Consider the following 15325-nt stretch of genomic DNA (forward strand, 5'->3'; position numbering starts at 1 on the left):
TGATAATCCTTTTCCTAACTGAGAATAGCCCTTCTCAGCTTGGGAAAGCGTTCTCGAGACATAGCCAATGGGCCTTTCTGATCCATTTTCCATCTTATGTGATAACACGGCTCTTACATCGTATGAAGAGGCGTCACATGTTAATACCAGCTCTTTCGATGGGTCATTGTGTACCAATAAATGCCACAAATGCATCAATTTCATTGCTTTCACAAAAGTTTCTTCCTGTTGTGGCCCCTATAACCAACAGTGGCTCTTTTTTAGCAACAAGTGTAATGGAGCCTAAACGGTTGACAGGTTGGGTAAGAAACGGCTTTAGTAGTTGATCATGCACAGGAAGGACTTGAGTTCTGTTACATTGGATGGTGATGGTGCAACTTTTATTGCCCGAACTTTATCTTCTACCAGATGCAAACCCGTGGTGTCCACCCTGTGACCCAGGTAAGTAACTTTTGGTGCTTGAATGTGCATTTTTCCTTCTTTAACTAAGGGCCGACTTCCATGAACCTTCTTAGCACCTCCTCCAGGTTGGCTAAGTGTTCAGTCTCAGTTGACCCAGTGATGAGAACATCATCCAAATATATTACTCGTGGGAGTCCTTCCAAACGACTCTCCATTGTTCTCTGGAAAATAACACATGCTGGCGAGACTCCAAAGGGTAGACGAGTGTACTGATAGAGACCCTTATGTGTGTTAATAGTCACGTATTCTCTCAATGTGCTATCCAGTTCTAATTGTTGCTAGGCATGGCTCATATCCCATTTTGTATAGGAATTGCATTGGCATATAAGTTATATCCTTGGAATGGAGTACTTATCTAGTTTTGTTGCCTTATTTAGAGTCAATTTATAGTCTCCACAGATGTTTATGATGTGGTCAGACTTAACCACTGGAACTCTGGTTGCAGCCCACTCCGAGAATTGGACAAGTTGGGTGATGCCCAGCTTTTCTGACCTGCATAAATCTGCATCCACCTTTTCTTTCAATGTGTAAGGCAAAGACCCTGGGCCGTGGACCCCCTTGGCTGTTTCACAGATGTGCCCGTGAAAGCAAGGGGAGATAATTAGTGCATGGCAGTGGCCTGTGAAACAGGACACATCGCTCACAGCATGGTTGTCTAATGGATGTTGCACTGCTGGATCCTCACTTGCTAGAGCAGCACCAACCTCACCGTCAGCACAGGGACGGTCCGGATCCTCGCCAGCCAGCTGGATGGCTCTGTTTTCAAAGTCCGTGAGGACATTCATTTCAGGCATTCCTCCACCAGTCTGTGGCCTCCCTCTCTCTTGTTGTGTGCCAGCTTGTCCTGCATGAATAGAGATGGAGAGAGCGTAAGCAAGATGCCTGCTAGGTCAGCTGTTAAGTATGCCTGGCATGTGTGAATGGTGAGTGGTCCTATGGATGGGATGAGGACAATGAAGGTGTGTGTGAGAGAGTGAATGGCGATGTCCTTTGAACCGACAGTGAATGAGGGCCCTGTGGATGTGTGATAGGTTTGTGAGTGTGAGAGTTGAGAGCGATGAGAAGAGTGACTCACCCTGGCAGAACGGAGATCATTCATCCTCTTGTGGCAACGGGTGGCTGTCCTCTTTTGCAGTGCTTTGGCACTGACCACTGCTGCCACCGCCTCCCAAGCCAGATTAGTGATGTTGCTGTCCATCCTGCAGCCAGAGTGGGGGTAGGGGACTTCATGGCGAGCCTCCACTGCGTCCAAAAGGCACTCAAGGGACACGTAATTGAACCTGGCGGCTGCAAGCCTTCTCGCCTTTCAGGGCCATGTCTTCCATGCAGCAGCCGTGGGCTGGAAGCAGTGAGAGAGATAGTATAGGGATACTACTAGGGAGTACTATAGCGAAGGGGATTGATACTGTTCTCTGCAGCAAAGAGCAAGAATCCAGACAGCTATGTTGTCTGCCCAGTGCCAGGGTTCAGGACATCTGCTCAGGGCTGGAGAGGAATTTACAGTGGGAAGGGGAGGATCCAGTTGTCGTGGTCCATGTAGGTACCAATGACATAGGTAGAATTAGGAAAGAGGTTCTGCAAAGTCAGTGTGAGGAGCTAGGGACCAAATTAAGAAGCAGAACCTCAAAGGTTATAATCTCTGGATTATTACCTGAGCCAAATTGGCATAGGGCAAATAAGATTAGAGAGATGAATACATGGCTCAAAGACTGTGTGGGAGAAATAGGTTCCAGTTTGTGGGCACTGGCACCAGTACTGGGAAGTGGTCTACAGGCCCCCTAACAGTAGCCACAGTGTAGGACAAAGTGTTCAAGAGAAAATATTGTGTGCTTATGATAAAGAAGACGGCAATAATCATGGGTGATTTTAATCTACACATAAACTGGAAAAATCAGATTGGTAGTAGTAGCCTGGATGAGGAGCTCTTAGAATGCTTTCAAGATAGTTTCTTAGAGTAGCATGTTCTGGAACCAACCAGAGAGCAGGTTATATTAGACTTGGTATTGTGTTATGTGACAGGGTTAATTAATGACCTCAGAGTAAAGGCACCCCTAGGTGGCAGCGACCACAATATGATTGAATTTTACATCCAGTTTGAAAGGGAGAAGAGTGGGTCTAAGGTAGTATTGTAAACTTAAACAAGGGCAACTATGTGGGGTTGAAAGGTGAGCTAGCTGGTGAACTGGGATACTAGGCTAGAGGTTAGATCAATAGAGAAGCAGTGGCAGACATTTAATCGGATATTTCAGTGTAGTCAGAATAAGTACATTCCTATTATAAAGAAAAATTCTAAAGGGAGGATAAGCATCAAACTTAAGGAAAAAGCATACAACTCAGCAAAGATGAGTGGCAGGAGAGATGATTGGTCAGAATATAAAGAATGGCAGAGAATGACTTAAAGGTTAATCAGGAGAAAGAAATTAGAGTATGAGAGGAAGATAGCAAGAAATGTAAAAATGGATAGCAAGAGTTTCTACAGGTATTCAAGAAGGAAAAGAGTAAGTAAAGTGAGTGGGTCCTCTAGAGAGTGACAGTGGTGGGTTAATAGCAGATAACAAGGAAATGGCAGAAGAAATTAACAAATATTTTGCTTCTGTATTCACTATAGAGGATACAAAAAACATTCCAATAATAGCTGTAAATCAGGAGGTGAATGGGAGAGAGAAACTTGGTGAAATTGAAATCACTAGGGAAACGGTACTGAGCAAATTGATGGAGCTGCGGGCTGGCAAGTCTCCGGGTCCCAGTGTACTACATCCTAGGGTTTTAAAAGAGGTGGCTAATGAGGTGGTAGGTGTGCTGGTGTTAATTTTATAAAATTCACTAGATTCTGGAAAGATTCCATCAGACAGGAAAGTAGCAAATATAACCCCTCTCTTCAAGAAGGGAGGGAGGCAGAAAACAAGGAACTATAGGCCAGTTAGCTTGATGTCTGTCGTGGGGAGGTTGTTAGAATCGATCATTAAGTAGGTTATAACTGGGCATTTAGAAGAGCTCAAGGCAATCAGGAAGAGACAGCATGGTTTAGTAAAAGGAAAATCATGTTTAACCAATTTATTAGAGTTTTATGAAGGAGTATCATGCGCGGTGGATAAAGTAGAGCCTGCAGATGTAGTGTACTTGGATTTCCAGAAGGCATTTGATAAGGTGATACATCAAAGGTTATTATGGAAAATAAAAGTGCATGTTAACATATTAGCACGGATAGAAGATTGGCTGGCTGGCAGAAAGCAGAAAGTATGCATAAATGGGTCTTTTTCGGATTGGCAGGATGTGACAAGTGAAGTCCCACAGGGGTCTGTGCTGGGGCCTCAACTTTTTACAATTTACATCAATGGCTTAGATAAGGAGAGCGAAAGACATGGTAGCTAACTTTGCAGATGACACAAAGGCAGGTAGGAAAGTATGTTGTGAAGAGGTTGCAATGGATATAGATAGGTTGAGTGAGTGGGCAAAGATCTGGCAAATGGAGTTTAATGTGGGAAAATGTGAAGTTGTTCACTTTGGCAGGAAGAACAAAAAAGCAGAGTATTACTTAAATGGAGAACGGCTGCATAATCCTGAGATGCAGGGGGATCTAGGTGTTCTAGTACATGAGTTACAAAATGTTAGTATGCAGATACAGCAAGTAATTAAGAATGCTAATGGTAAGATATCCTTTATTGCGAGAGGGATTGAACATAAAAGTAAGGATGTTATGCTTCAGTTATACAGGGCATTGGCGAGGCCGCATCTCAAATACTGTGTGCAGTTTTGGTCTCCTTATTTAAGGAAAGGTGTAAATGTATTGGAAGTGGTTCAGAGGACATTTACTAGATTGATACCTAGAATGAATGAGTTGTCTTATGAGGAACGGTTGGACAGACTGGGCTTGTTTCCATTGTAGTTTAGAAGAGTGAGGGGTGATTTGATTGAAGTATACAAGATCCTGAATGGCTTTGACAAGGCAGACGTCGAAAGGATGTTTCCTCTTGAGGATGAGTCCAGAACTAGGGGGTCACTGTTCTAAAATTAGGGGTTGCCCTTTTAGCACAGAGGTGAGGAGAATTTTTTTCTCTCAGAGGGTTGTGTGACTTTGGATCTCTCTGCTTCAGAAGATGGTGGAGGTGGGGGCATTGAATATTTTTAAGGCAGAGGTAGATAGATTCTTGTTAGGTTTGGGAATCAAAGGTTATTGGGGGTAGATGGGAATGTGGAAATCAAAACACAAGAAGATCATCCATGATCTTATTGAATGGTGGAGCAGGTTCGAGGGGCCGAATGGTCTACTCCTGTTCCTATTTCTTATGTTCATATGTTCTTATGTAGAGGTGTGCATGTGGCTGCACTTTAAATATGGCGCCCAGCATGACAAAGGGGCGAGATATGGAGTGGAGGGAAAATGAGAGCCCGCCTTTCACGGAAATGGTGTGTATCCCAGGAATGTATAAATAATGTGGTGGGTTTGGGACGATACAGCCTGAAAAGCCGCCATCGCAGCCGGTGGGTAAAACATCATTTTACCCTCCAGCTAGTGCACTTAGTGCAAATCTGGGACGCTTCCACCCATAGAGTTAAAAAGCAAGGGAGTTATGATGAAACTTTATGAAACACTGTTTGAGCCTCAACTGGGGTATTATGTCCGCTTCTGGACACCGCACTTTAGGAATGATGTCAAGGCTTTAGAGATGGTGAAGGAAAGATTTAGGAGAATGCTTCCATGAATGAGGGACTTCAGTTATTTAGATAAATTGGAGAAACTGGGCTCATTCTCTCTCGAGAAGAGAAAGTTGTGAGGAGATTTGATAGAGGTTTTCAAAATCACGAGCAGTCAAGAAAGGGGTGTAAGAGAGAAACTTCCCTTTGGCAGGAGGGTCTAGAACCAGAGGACATCAGGGGCAGAATTTTACATTCGGCATGCGGGCGCGCACCCGACATGCCCGAGCTTAATATGACGCACGATGATGTTGGGTGTGCCTCCCAATGTCATCGCGCACTCGTGCGATATTTCGTTCAGTGGGCGCACGCTGGAGTTGGCCGCACGCCTGCCGATAATTGAAAGGCCTATTAAGGCTATTAACAAGCTAATTAAAATCAAATTTACGCTGCCCGTCCAACCTTATGGTTGGCGGACAGGCGAAACTGCCAAGCGGCCTTTACATTTTTTAGGAAACCTCATCCACGAGTGGGTCTTAATTGGCCCGCCCGCGTGAAATTGCGGTGCGGAGCCAATCGCGGGCAGCAGGTGGCTTCCCGACTGCCCCTGCTTGCCCCTGCCGAGCCCTCCCACGAGGTTACACACCTGTCTATAAACATGCACAGAATGTGCTCATGTCTCACAGCAGAAGCTGGCCTCCAATTGTCTTGCAAAGCCATTGGACCGGGTTCTAGTTGCCTGTCCAACCCTGTAACCCTTGATTCCTTTGTCAATCAAAAATCTAACTCAGCTTGCAGTATATTAAATGATTCACTGCTGTCTGGGAAGAGAATTCCACAGGCAAAAACAACCATCAGAGAAACAAATTCTCCTCATCTCAGTCTTGAATGGGAGACCCCTCAGATGCCCCATCCTTACAACACACCGCAGACCCCGCGGACCCTTCCTTGACCTCCTGAGGAGGAGCCGCTCACAGATGCACCGTCAGATCCTCCCTCTGCACCAAACACCTGTGCCATCACAGGCACAACGGTGGGTGTTTGCATGTCAGATCAGATGGTACTGTACAGTGGTGAGGGCACATCACACTCGCCTGGGGAGCTGGCGGAGGTAGAGGGTCCAGCAGTCGCTGGCAGCTGGAGGATTGCTGGAGACCAGGACCATGCTGAGTCCGCAGCAGATGATGAGCCTCTGGAGTCGTCCATCAGGTGGCAGATGCTGGATGTCCAGCGGGATGCACAGGAAGATCTGGCAGAGATCCCTGAGGGTCTGTGTGCTTTGGTCTCTGTCTTGGAGGAGTCCATGCAGAGCGCAAGCCCTGCATTGAGCCGGAGCTCTGAGCGCACAGTTTCCTCCATTGAGAGAGTGCTGACTCTCATGGAGAGGCAGCTCCAGGAGCAGAATGAGGGGCTTCTGGGATTGCATTCAGACCTTCAAGCCCACACACTGGCATTGACCTCAGCAGGTCGCTGCCAGTGTGAGATATGGATGAGGCATCTAGTAACTCTGCTAGCTGCCAGCCCATCGATGGTGAGGAGAGAAGTTCAAATCAACCTCATGTTGGCGGATGAACTACAGCTCGCATCTGCCATCCCCTCTCAGGGCGCTGTGGATGATGGCGCCTGCTCCTCCGCCCCTTTGCCAGTGGCCGTCGCATCTGATGAGACTGACGACTGTGGAGTGCCCAGCCGTGCTGGGCAGCCCAGCGCTGGATCCTACTGCCCAGGTGGGGTCTGCACAGGTTCCACCGGCCAGAGGATAACCGCCATGGTCATCAAGGCCAACAGGACATCAGAGTCAGCAGCCTGTCTCCAATCTTGCTGACAGTGAGGGTGGGTGGGCACCAAGACTTAGCGCTTGCAAATGGAAGTTTAAGTCACTGTGATCACAGTGATTGTACAGGTGTTGTCACAGGTAATTTATGATTCCTTGGCATATGTGCACTGGTTCTTTTGTATATGTGGCTTCATTATAAAATTGTCTCATTATGGTGTTAGTGTGCTTCATGCTTTGGAAAGGGAATAGGCCTGGGAGTCAGGTGTGACACAGTCACAGAGGTCAGAGCTTGACTTAAGGGTGACAGGATTGTCTCATCAGGAAAGATCATTAAGGTGGTGCTACCCTTGCCATCGCCTTGACTCATTGCGTCGGATGCCTCGCTGGAAGTTCTCAGAATTAAGGCCTCCTAGGTCTCCCTGGCTCCGAAAGGGATCCTCACATTGGCCTCCACCTCCTCGCCCTGGGGCTCCTCCTCAGACCGAGCATTTGAGTCATCCCCTGTGACACGTGGAGCAGGATCGCTGTCTTCATCCTCAAATTGGTCCCCCCCTTGACAGAGCCAGATGGTGTGGAGCGCAGCAGACAACGACAATAAGTGAGACATGCTCTGGAGAATATTGAAGTGCTCCCTCTGGTCGGTCCAGGGAGTGGAACCTCATCTTTTGCAGTCCAATGGCCCTCTCGATTATCGCCCTTGGAGAGCCATGTCTTCGATTGCACCTCTCCTCTGCTTCTGTCTTTGGGCGCCGGAGTAGCACCAGGAGCCATCTTTTCAGGGGTTAGCCTTTTTCACCCAGGAGCCAACCATCCAATCGAGCTAGAGCGACGAGCTGGAGCTGGCACCTGGGAGTGTCGCAGGATATGGCATCATGGCAGCTGCCAAGGTACCTGGTGCAGACCTGCAATATCTGAGTCTCGCGGTTGCAAACAAGCTGGACCTTCCGGGAGTGGAACACCTTTCTGTTGATGTTGGCACTTGGCTCATCCCCTGGCACCATTATGGCCACATGAGTGCAATCTATAGCTCCCTGATGTGGGGAAACCCAGCAACTGCAGCAAAGCCTCTGGCTTGCTCAACCTGTCTGGCTTGGTTGGCCCAGAAATGAATGATGATCCTGACCCGGCTGAACAGAGCGTCAATGACCAGCTTGACCCAGCTGTGGGAAGCAGATTGAGAAACACCAGATAGATCTCCCACTGAGCTCAGGAAAAAGCCTGAGGTGAAAAAATTCAGGGCCACTGTAACCTTCAGTGCCACTGGCATAGGGTAGCCACCTGTACGGTTTAAGGCAATCTCTGAGCCAATCATCTTGCAAATGGTGGCCGGGGTGTCACTAGAGAGGCGCAGCATCCTTTGGCACTGGACCTCAGGCTGCCTGTAAACTCTGGCTGCAGGATAATGGCATCTTCTGTGGTCCCTTTTGCCTTGCACTTCCTGTTGGCCCTGCACACCTTCTGGCTGCACCTCTCTTTTCACAGGTTACACTCTGGGACGCTGCTTGTGGGCACCTGGCCTCCTCTCCCTTCCGGGCCTCTCCTCCTCTTCGGAGGAGGTCCTGCCAATAGAGTAGAGAATATCAGGATAGTGCACTGAAGGGGGCTCTCAGCAGATAGCCTCTGAAAATGCTGGTAAACCAAAGAGCCCTCCAGAACACAGTGAAAAAGCAATGAGCTGTCTGAAAACCTCCTCCAACCAACTCACAGCAAAACTCCTACCTACTCAACTTGCCAAGGTCCTGTTCGCCCTTTATCCCGCCCCAGAGCAAGTTTTAATTAAAAGCGTGATGGCTGCCTGGCTGGGTGGCCCGTACGCCAAACCTGAAATTGCGTGAGCCACATAAAATCCCACTGAATGGCCTTTTTAATTGGCCTAATTGCCCCTTTAATTGTCGGCGGGTGCGCGTGGGTCTTGGAAGCGCGCCCGCCGGCCATAATATCGCAAGATGGCGTGGTGATGTCAGGATGCCCCACCTCCCCCCGCCTGATGTCTTCCCGCGCGATTTTACACGAGCTCAGGACTGCCACGCGCCTGCTCTAACACTGCAAAATTCAGGCCCTGGCGTTGTTCTCCTCCGCAAGGTTGGGGTAAAGAAAATGGGGCAGATGTTATGATCTGAAATTGCTGAACTCAACGTTGAGGCCGGAAGTCTGGGTGCCAGGTCAGAAGGTGAGATGCTGTTCCTCAAACTTACATTGGGACACAGCAGGAGGCCAGAGATCCGAGTGGGAGCAAGGTGGAGAATTAAAATGACAGGCAACTGGAACCTCACACGTGCAGCCCGAATGGAAATGTTCCGAAAAGTGGTCATCCAATCTGCATTTGGTCCCTCCAGTGTAAAGGAGACCACATGGTGAGCAGCGGATCCAGTATGTTAAATTGAAAGAAGGACAGTAAATCACTGTTTCACCTAGAAGGAGTGTTTGAAGCCTTGGATATTGAGAAGGGAGGAGCTAAAAGGACAGATACTACATCTCTTGTGCTTGTATGGAAAGGTGCCATGGGATGTGGAGTGGGTGTTGAGAGTGATTGAGGAATGCACCAGAATATTGTGGAGGGAACAGTCCTTTCACAATGCTGAGAGGGGAGGGGAGGAGAAGACATGTTTGGTGGCATCACACTGGTGGTGGCAGAAATAGTGGAGGAAGATCCTTTGAATAAGGAAGCTGGTGGGGTAGAAGGTGAGGACGAGGGGAATCTTATCCTTGTTCTGGGAGGGAGGGAAAGGGCTGAGAGCAGAAGTTCATGAAATGGGACAGACACGGTCAAGGGATAGTTGAGTAAAAAAGAAGACATATCAGAATTGCTAGTACGGATACTTGCATCATCAGAACAGATGCAAAAGGGAAGGAGAAATTGGGAGAATGGAGTTCTTACAGGAAGTGGGGTGTAAGGAAGTGTAGGTGAGGTAGCTGTGAGAGACAGTGGGCTTATAGTGAATATTAGTTGATAGCTCATCCCTAGAATTAGAGGCAGTGATGTCAAGGAAGGGAGGGAAGAGTTAAAGATGGATCATGTGAAGGTGAGAGAAGGGTAGAAATTGGAAGAAAAGTTGATGAAATTTTCCAGTTCAGTGGCGGAGCAGCACACAGACTGATACAGGCATCAATGGACCAGAAAGAGACTTGAGGAAGGGACTTGATTAGGGCTGGAACAAAGAACACATTCCACAAAACGGCAAGCATAGCTAGGGTGTGTGCAGGTAGCCATAGCAACACCTTTTATTCGAGGAAGTGAGTGGAGTTGAAGGAGAAATTTACAAGTTCAGCCAGGTGGAGGAGAGTCGTGGATGGGGATTGGTTGAACCTCCATTCAAGGGAGTAGCAGAGAACCTCAGACTAAACTGGTGAGGGATAGAGGTGTAGAGGATTTGGGGGTCCATGGTGAAGCCAAAATGGTTAAGGCAAGGGAATTGAAAACTGTTAAAGTGATGGAGGGCATCAGGAGAATCATGGATGTAGATGGGAAGAGATTGGACAAGGGGAGAAAAAATGGAATCACTGTGCCGCCACTTCTATTGGGTCTGTCCTGCCAGTGGGACAGCAAAATACCCAGGGATGGTGATGGTAGTGTCTGGGACATGATCTGTAAGGTATGATTCCGTGAGGATGACTATGTCAGGCTGTTGCTTGACTAGGCTGTGAGACAGCTCTCCCAACTTTGGCACTGGACCGCAGATGTTAGTAAGGAGGCCTTTGCAGGGTCAACAGGGCTTTGTCGTTTCCGTTGCATCAGTCAATGCCGGGTGGTCTGTTCAGTTCCATTGCTTTTAGACTTTTTAGCAGTTTGATACAATTGAGTGGTTTGCTTGGTTATTTCAGAGTCAACCTGCTGTCGGTCTGGAGTCACATGTAGGCCCGATCAGGTGAGAATGGCAAAATTTCCTTTCCGGGAGGGCATTAGTGAACCAGGTGGGTTTTTACGACAATGGTTTTATGGTCATCATCAGAATTTTAATTCCAGATTTTCATTGAATTCAAATTCCACCATCATAGGATTTGAACCTAAGCCCCCAGGGATTACTCTGGGTCTCTGGATTATCTAGCCCAGTGACAATACCACTACACCACCACCTGCCCCAGATTAATAAGCAAGGGAGAAAGTAATAAAGTCTAAATCAGGGTTACTGTACATGTATGTGAATGCACAGAGTGTGGAAATAAGATTGGTGAATTACAGGGGCAGATTGCCATGTGGAAATATGGTGTTGTGGCTATAACAGAGACCTGGCTCAAAGAAGGGCAAGTATTAAATATTTCTGGATACATAGTGTTCAGAAAAAATAAGAAAGGAAGGAAAGGAGGAGGGGTGGTGGTATTGGTTAAGGAGAGCATTGCAGTGCTGGAGAAAGAGGATGTCCCAGAGGGTTCAAGGACAAAATCAATTTAGTGAGAGCTAAGGAACAAAAAAGGTGCAATTACATTGCTCAGTATGGCCTACAGGTGACCAACTAGTGGGAAGGATGTTATCTACGCTGCAGAGATACCAGCGAGTTCACAAGTAACGACTGCAAAGGAATGACAGAGAGGTACATTATAGAGTAGTTACCATGGGGGGCTTTAGTTATCCAAATATAGACTGGGATAGTAAGAGTGTAAAGGGCAGGAAGGAGCAAAAGTTCCTAGAGTGTGTTCTCATGTTTTGCTTTCAGACAGTGCTGGCCTTTGTTCTGCTATGAACACATTCTCAAAACTGATGGATTGTAGGCCTGTCAGTCAGGAGGTTGAAAGCAGATATTCCTGGGCCTGAATTTTGCGCTAGTTGGGTGCGCTTGATCAGCAGGCTCGGAAATGGCCATGATTTCCACTTCTGGTCACGATCGGACCCCGAATGTGATTTCACGCTGGCTGGATGATTAAGAGCCTGGATATTGGCAATACGCTGGCAGCAGGGCCAGGAGCATGCTGGGCACCGGGTCCAATGTGGACCTGGCGGGGCATTTAAAAACAGCAGAGGCAGCTCCCTGAAGGCTGCCAGCAGGTTTTGAGGAGCTTCAGGGAGCTGTCTTGGAGAAACTTTTGAAATTTGCATGAGTTATGGCCTCAGCACCCACTGGGCATGCAAGGAGGGAGGGCAAACTATCTGCTCATTCATGGAGTGGTAACCCTTTCTGTTCATGAAGGCACCTGGCTGGTACCTTGATGGCCACATGAGTGCACTCTATGGTACCCTGGATGCGGAGGAGCTCTGCAATTGCTGCAAAGCCTCTGGCTCGCTCAGCCTGGCTGGCTTCATTGGTCCGGGAATGAATGAATGTCATGACCATGTCTGAAGAGAGCGTCAGTGATGAACTTGATGCTACTGTGGACAGCAGATTGGGACACTCCACACAGATCCCCTCACTGACCCCTGGAAAGATTCGGATGCGAAAAAATTGAGGGCTACAGCGACCTTCAGAGCCGCTGGCATTGGGTGCCCACCCGACTTCAGCAGAAACCACAGGAAAAGGTCTGAAAGCAGCAGCAAACTCTCACCTTAACTCCTAACAGCTCACACAGCCAGTGCTCCACTCCCCTTTTATCCCTGCCTTGGATGAGAAAAAAGAAGAAATGGATTGGCCGCCCGCCCTTGTTGCCCATGCGACGAGCACTAAATCGTGCGGGCAATGCAAAAATTCAGGTCAATTGGGTTGTTAATGGGCTTAATTGCCCATGTAATTGTCGGTGGGCACACTTCCGGCTCCCACGTGTGACCGCCGACTGTAATGGTGCGTGTGACTGCGAAGATGTCGGGACGCACACCCACTCATTCAACGTAAAATCCTGGCCCTGGCGCTACCACCTGGTCCAGAGAGAGCTGCATTGAGTCATTCCTGGGAATTAGGATATTACTGAACTCCTTTGTGATCCCTACTATCTGTCTCAGTCATTCCGCCTGAGTATAATCCTTAAACAACATCTTTCTTTTTAGAGCAGGATTGCAGAGATCTGTATATACAGATTTGAGAGTGAGGGTTGATTACTGCAGGGCCTCTACTCCCCACTGTCAAATCTCAGTTTCACCTCTGGCTCTTCTGGTGTCATGAGAGTAATAAGTAAAGGAGTGCCACACATGTACAGGGGCTGAGAGAGAGAGAGAGAGAGCAGGGGCGGGGGAGCATGTAGCTTTCCTTAGCCGATTTGTCTGGATCACTCTTTTCTTTGCTGCACAGCAAAGCAGCTTTAAGATTCAAGAAGGCTGCACTCACTGTCATGTCACAGCAGCCACCTTCCACAAAGTATGCACCACATCTTTGGTTGGGCCCCAACCACCCCCAAGTCCAAATAGATCTTTCTGCTCCATCTCTCCATTACTGGTCCATGTGGGGCCGACTCTGTGATTATTGCTGCCAATCTGGTGGCCATTCTTCTCATCCTGCTTGCCATTGCCTCACTTAACTAGCATCAAGGTGTATATTTTGCTGCAGCACCAGATATTTTGCACCCCTCCACATATTTTGAAACCCCCCCGACACTCTTCCCCACTACGTTTTAAGACCCTCTCTCAGGCACTATGCAATGCGCAACCAATTTCATGCCATTTTATAGCCCCCACTAAAGTATTTTACAGCCTGTACCCCTACATGAGATATTTTACATCCAGCCATCTGGGAATTTCTGGCCTTCAAGTCAATCAGGGGTATTTGTTGCCTTTATTGGGTTTCCCCTCCCATCTCAGTACTCCTAAGGTGTTGTAGGCTAGATCAGTTTGTGTACCTCTGCCTATGTAAGTTAGCTTAGCTCAGAATTTACAATAGAGTTGTACCACATGCTGCCCAAAGTCCCATCCAGCCCCAGTTCCAGTAATGAAACGGCACCAGTGGACTGTCAGTCTATTTCTTTGGTGGACACTATTAGCACTCTTTGGCAAAGGAAGTTTCCCGAATATCTGTTAAACACCTTTCACTAATTTCCATTCCGTCATCTAATCACACTCTCTTGTAAACTTAGCTTACCTCTTTTAAATCCCAGTTCTCCATGAGACTGTAACAGAATTTTCCAAAATCAAGTTACTCCAGATAGAAAGGTGTTAAGTCACTTGAGGATATGGAAATCAACCGGATAGAAACAGAATACAGTCCTTTCAGTCGTGTCAATCTTTATTAATTATAGATACTGGAATACTTATCGCCAGCTACTAAACAGTAGGGCTTTGGGGGAGTTTTTACTTTGTGCTATATATGTATTCGGGGAAAAAAAAGTCACATAGGAGACTTACTGGATGGGTACAGGTTAATGTCAGCTGCAAATAGCTTGTTTGTGCATCGAACTGGATAAGTTGAAATTTCACACTGTTAGGAATACCAAGATCCAGCACTGATTCTTCTTGTAGCTTTTTCATGAGTTTCTTTTTACCATTAGGTAATTAAGAACTGTATCATTGTGGTCTGGCTCGGGAAATTTTTCCACTGTCCAGCATCTAGTGGTAAACATAAAGGTTGGTTTTTGCCCTGAGCATGCTTGGAATATTACACAGACAAGCAACAGGTGCCCTGTCCACATAGATTTATCTTTCAACAGTAGGAGGTGCTCACAGCCCAGGAGGCACAATGGCAATGTTTCAAATCGCCTGACTAGCTGTCAGTTTAAGTTGGGTAGGCTCACCGGCAAATCAGCTATTTCACAAGCAATAAACTCTGTGTGCGCATATGACTGCTCTTGAGGACCGGCCAGTACAAAAATGTTGACGTCGTTTAATTAAACATTGTTGAGTGGTTATTTACTGCCTGCTGATAATGTATGTTTACATTTTAATGTTTGTTCCCACATGTTCCTAATTCTTACTCATTTTATTCAAAGTATTCATTAAACTGACATATTAATACATTGTTGACACTAGAGTGTTAGAGTTCTACTTTTTATCTTGAGGGAAGCAGCAGTCAACATGCAAAGATTTCCTGTTTACAACACTGCAGGGGTAAAGTTTAAACTAAGAGGAACTTCAATTTGTCACTGTCACATGCAGCTGCACATGATGTTCTGCTCCATCTGTCTCATTATCCTTTGTGTATCAATATATACACAATTGTTTTGATGTTGGATAGCTTAGATTAAAGTAAACAAACCTAATTCTATCTCAGATGCCAGTTTTCCCTTAGATTTAATCCATTAAGCACCAACAAGGGAGATGGTTTTAATCTTCCTCAACTCGGAATGGCTGGAGCAGTTATTACACAACTCCCTAAAGTCGCAACAGAAGTTGCTTCCAGCAATCACGTAAGAATTTATTTTCTAAAATATTTTTACAATCATTTGGAAAGAATGTTGAAGAGGTTACCTTAGTGCAAAGTGCATCTTTTTAATAGTTATTGTAATTAGGCTTTGGGGGAGTTTTTACTTTGTGCTATATATGTATTCGGGGGAAAAAAAGTCACATAGGAAACTCACTGGATAGGTACAGATTAATGTCAGCTGCAAATAGCTTGTTTGTGCATCGAACTGGATAAGTTGAAATTTCACACTGTTAGGAAT

The sequence above is a fragment of the Cetorhinus maximus genome, chromosome 3 (assembly GCF_964194155.1).
Source record: "Cetorhinus maximus chromosome 3, sCetMax3.hap1.1, whole genome shotgun sequence".
Classification (NCBI taxonomy): Eukaryota; Metazoa; Chordata; class Chondrichthyes; order Lamniformes; family Cetorhinidae; genus Cetorhinus; species Cetorhinus maximus.